Genomic DNA, 5,389 nt, shown 5'->3' on the forward strand with positions numbered 1-5,389 from the left:
AGAATGTGTGGTGTTGTTAGCCACATAAAATCTAAAATGACTTTTCAATTCCCTCATTTAATGCACACCAACGTCTGTCCAAAACTACTCTCATTTCACTCGGAACCGGCCCAAGCCGACTCTAACTTAAAGGAGCCAACTGTTATGATATTTTCAATCGCCAAAGTATGGGCATTAGGCAGCAATGAACAGGTATCCCACTACATGCACCGTTCAAACAAGATTGACGGTCAAGGCAACCAAGAATCTTGACTTAGCCAATCCACCGAGTTAACATCTCCTTAAATCGACTCAAATGGCGATACTTGTTGGCCCTCTTGTCGAAGACAACTCGTATGAGCCCACTCGACCAGTTGTTCGACACCTTGTATGGTCAACTCGACAGGCGTTACTTCTCGACCAAGCTAAAGGATGACTTCAACATCGAGCATCTCTTATTCACAGAACATCGACATCATATTAAATGCTTGGCAGGCGCAATCATTCCTCTAGCCCCGATAGCCTTGATGATACATCCGGTCATGTCTGCACCACCATGACCCCCATCACCTCGCATTAAATTCCGAGGTGACCTTGCCTCCACTCGTTGATCGACACCTATAAAGTAGGTGCTAACAAGACCGCCATGCTATACTTGTTTTTCATCATTCTGTGCTCGGTCGAAATGATTGTTCTACCATTTCAGTACCACTATAAATAGAGGTATCATTCTCAACATGATGAGGGGGGATTTTTCCAAGCTATTTTCCAAGCAATATCTAATAATTCTACTGCACTACACTAAAGAACTCACATAGTTCTTAATTTTCCCACTTAAGATCATCAACTGGCTTGATCGACAGAAGAACCATGGGGGAACTAGTCATCATCCTCTCATGGGTTCCTATTTGTTCAAGCTAAAGAAGCTACTTAACTCAAAACCAAATATTCAGAGAAGTGAACGGCCCCTAACCAACCTCACCCCCACTATATTGATCGTATGATTATTTAACATAACAATAAGAAAAGAGAATATATCTCAAATTCTCATTCACCTTTCATTTAGTTTTTCAAAAAAGTTTAGTGAATGGTTAATACCCCTAATAATGTAGTAATGTAACACCCATCAATTTTCTAATTAGGAAAACCCTCTTTTTAAAAAACAAGTTAAAGTGAAACCATTTCAGTATGTAATTCACTTTAGATTAAGGGCTATTTGGCTTTTTTTGGCAAAATATGTGAAAGGTATTGTAGGATATTACTAGACTAGACAATGAATAAAGAAGTACAAGGTACATGGTTTTTTGTCTAGGGTTTTCTTTGGGCAAAACACATCGGTTGAAAAAGCAGATCCTTCATTGGCTCCCCAGTCTCAACCCTTAGAGGAACTGAAACAATATAATCCAACAAAATCTAATCAAATGAGATTGGCTCCCCAGTCTCAACCCTTAGAGGAACTGAAACAATATAATCCAACAAAATCTAATCAAATGAGCTAAAAATTCAAACTTTCAACTAAAATCATTTAAATTGAGCGTGTATTAGACTTCGGAGATGCTGCTGGCAACTAAGGACGGAATCCATGAACTACAACTGTAGCTTCGATGCTTTATCTCCGTCTTTCTCCATTTCAATTTTGATGTTGGAGTTGGTTTTGGTGCTGATTTCATCGAGGATTTTTGTAGTTGTAAATAGAAACCATCGGGGTTTCAATGCTGATTCCTACGGTGATAGCACGACAGGCCATGGCGGCAAACCAAAAGCGGTAAGTATTTTGAGAGAGAGAGAGAGAGAGAGAGAGAGGTAATTAGAAAAATGAGTTTTGGGCATGGTGGGGTTTACAAACGGGGCTAGTTTTTTCCCTGTGGGCCCCACTATCGTAGACAAATAAAATTCGTGTAGGATGATCATTCCGTCTAGGTTTCCAGCATAGATGGAAATTTACATCTAGGTTGAGGCAACCTAGACGGAAATTTTTTTATCTAGGTTGCCTCAAACTAGATTGTGAGCAGCTCTGATAGTGTTGTGAGTCAAATCTTAAACTACGTCCATCTAGGTTGCCTCAAACTAGATTGTGAGCAGCTCTGATAGTGTTGTGAGTCAAATCTTAAACTACGTCTACTCTTCTATAAACTCCACCTTGTATATAAGGAGTTCAAACTCTTCTTTCTCCTCTTTCTGTTATAGCATACTCTCTACGTTTTGGCATGCATCAAATGGAATTTGGGTGTGCGTGCTTCTTGTCATTTTTGCATCTCCTCATTGTCCATAACGAGTAGGGTGTCTTGCCTTGCTTTTCACTTCAAAAAAAATTCTTTTTGGTTTTTAATGAGAACATATTGATAGACTTCATTGTTAATGGATATTCATCGACTAATAATATTACCACAACAGATGACAAGTTCAATATAATTTGCTTTTGTTGAAAGTTACGTATAATTATCTATTTTATTTTTAATATAAATTTATAATTTTTTGGTACATGACATATAAACTTTGTAACATTTATCTATTTTAAAAAACAAATTAATTTCAAGAATTAATAAGTCCACGCATTGCACGGGTCCAAAACTAGTATTTAACCATATATATGCCCATAGTACATAGAGGTCATATGCACACCTAGCCTCAGTTTAAAAGACAATTAACATCTACTTAATATTGGTAAGTAGCCATGTGTGTGAGGGTACATTTTATATATTTATGCAATTTCCATAAGAGATTTATACTTTTAGTAGAGAATCCCGTGCTTAACATGGTAGTTTATCCTAAACCCCAACAGGAGTTCTCCTGTAGAATTGATGGTAAACATTATTTGCGGTATGTAAGAGATTTAGTCTCTATAAATAATCTCAAATATGATACATGTTGCTGCTTTTAACCATGGGTTGTTTGGTTTACAGGAAATAGAATTATATCAAATATTGTACTCTAATTTCTATTCCCAACATTTTGTTAGCAACAAGTTAGTGAGAAAGAGAATAGCTTTGTGTTTTTATTTTTAAAAATTATCGCAACACTAACTGCAGCCAATTTGAGAATACATTCTTCACATTAAAAATGTAGCTATACAAACATTAGATTCATGGTTAATTTTTACAATAGATGTTGCTTATTATCTTTTCTGCATGCAACAGTTGTTGCAGTTACAATCACATCATAGTAATCATGATCCCTCAAGCTCTGTTTGATTTGAGTCAGAGGGACAGAAAGGAAAAGAAAATAGGTTTTCAACATTTGCTTAGAACATTTGCTTAGAAGGAAAGAGAAAATGAAAATGAAAGCTAGATTACTAAATAAAATTAAGCTTTAAATATTTTAGTTTAGTTTTCTCGCTAGAATATAAGCAAAGAAATGAAAAAAAATTATCAAGGCTCCTAAGAGATATGACTGATAAATTGTAGAGGTTCTCTACACCTAATGATGTAGAGGATCTCTATTCCTGAGAGCATCGCCCCTTCGCAAGTTTTGGTGTGCTGGGTGTAACTCGTTTTCATGTGGACCCTACCAAAATGATCAATATAAGTCAATTGACCAAAGTGCTGCCATTTGTTGGTTACACATAAAAATGGATGTTATTCTAGTCCCTTAAAACTTTCTTATTTCAAAATTAGATCCTCAAATCAATAAAGTTGTTATAAAGAATTCTACTTTTAATCTATTTCAAAACTAGGCCCTAAAAACATTGAAATTTCTATTACAACACAATTCTCATAAATTGTCTAAAAATAATCCTCCAAGTTGTTGTTCCTGCCCTTGACGGACTAATTTGAAAGAATTTATGATAATTGGTGAACATAATAGAAACTAAACGATTTGAGGTACTAAATTTTCAAAACACCTAAGGGGAATCTCAATAATTTTAGGTACTAATTTGAGGGACTAAATAATCCTCCAAGTTGCTGCTCCTGCCCTTAACAATTTTTTTACTTTATTACTATTTACATATTGATTGAAAATTGTTAGTAAACCGCTTGATATTCTTTTCCTCCGTGTGAATTCGTGTAACAGGGATGTATATTAATAGCAACAGCTGCTATTGCCATTGGAGGGCTAAGCTATATATATATTATTTATCAATAGGATCATATAAAATTCTTTGTGGTTAACAAAATTTTAAATCTTTATAGACTTAATTGAACTTAAATACCTTATAGTTTATGAAAGTTATATACTTCCACTTGTATCTTGCTGCACTTAAATATCCTAATATTTTCTAAAATTACATGTTTGTACATTCTATCCTATTGCCTAAACGCAAGAATACTCTTTGTAATTTTTCTATATGAGTGTCATGGTATAATTCTATGTTTTCTATTCTTTTCATAAATAATTTATTAATAAGCAATTGTCTATTAATATATTATTATACATTAGTGATAATTAATATGATGTAGAGTTTTACAGTAGTATTGAAATGTTTAGGGACCAAGTTAGACAGAATTGTAATTAATTTATAGTACGAAAGTTATACACCTCCACTTGTATCTTGCTGCACTTAAATATCCTAATGTTTTCTAAAATCACATGTTTGTACCTTCTGTCTTGTTACCTAAACGCAAGAATACTCCTTGTAATTATCCTATATGAGTGTCATGGTATAATTTTAGAACAATTCTATGTTTTCTACTCTTTCCATGAATACTTTATTAACATGCAATTTGCCTATTAATATATTATTATACATTAGTAATAATTAATATGATGTAGAATTTTACAATAATATTGAAAGTTTTAGGGACCAAGTTAGACAAACTCGAAGTGGCATATAATATATTTAATTAAAAATAATAATTAATTTAGTTTAGTTTTGATTAGAATATAATATCAAAAAAGAATAGGGGTAATATAGTCCATAGAAAGTTTTTATAATTTTCCTATATGAGTGTCAGGGTACAATTTTAGAACAATTCTATGTTCTATTCTTTCCATAAATAGTCTATTAACATGCAATTCGCCTATTAATATATTATTGTACATTTGTAATAATTAATATGATGTAGAGTTCTACAATAATATTAAAAGTTTTAGGGACTAAGTTCGACAAACTTGAAGTGGCATATAAATAATAATTAATTTAGTTTAGTTAGGATTAGAATGTAATATCAAAAATGAATAGGGGTAATATAGTCAATAAAAAGTTTTTTCACAATATATATATATATATGTGTGTGTCTGTGTGTGTGTGTGTGTGTGTGTGTGTGTGTGTGTGTGTGTGTGTGTGTGTGTGTGTATGCTTGGTAGTAATGTGGCATAATCCTTTACACTCATTCAAATGATTGCATATCCCAATGCACTTCTCAACTCATGTGAATATGGTCCCCTATTTGAATGAGTGGAGGGGATTGTGTCACCTTACTACCAAGCATAAAATTTACGCTTGGTACCAAGCATATCCATATATATATAA

The sequence above is a fragment of the Asparagus officinalis genome, chromosome 8 (assembly GCF_001876935.1).
Source record: "Asparagus officinalis chromosome 8, Aspof.V1, whole genome shotgun sequence".
In the NCBI taxonomy this organism is placed as follows: Eukaryota; Viridiplantae; Streptophyta; class Magnoliopsida; order Asparagales; family Asparagaceae; genus Asparagus; species Asparagus officinalis.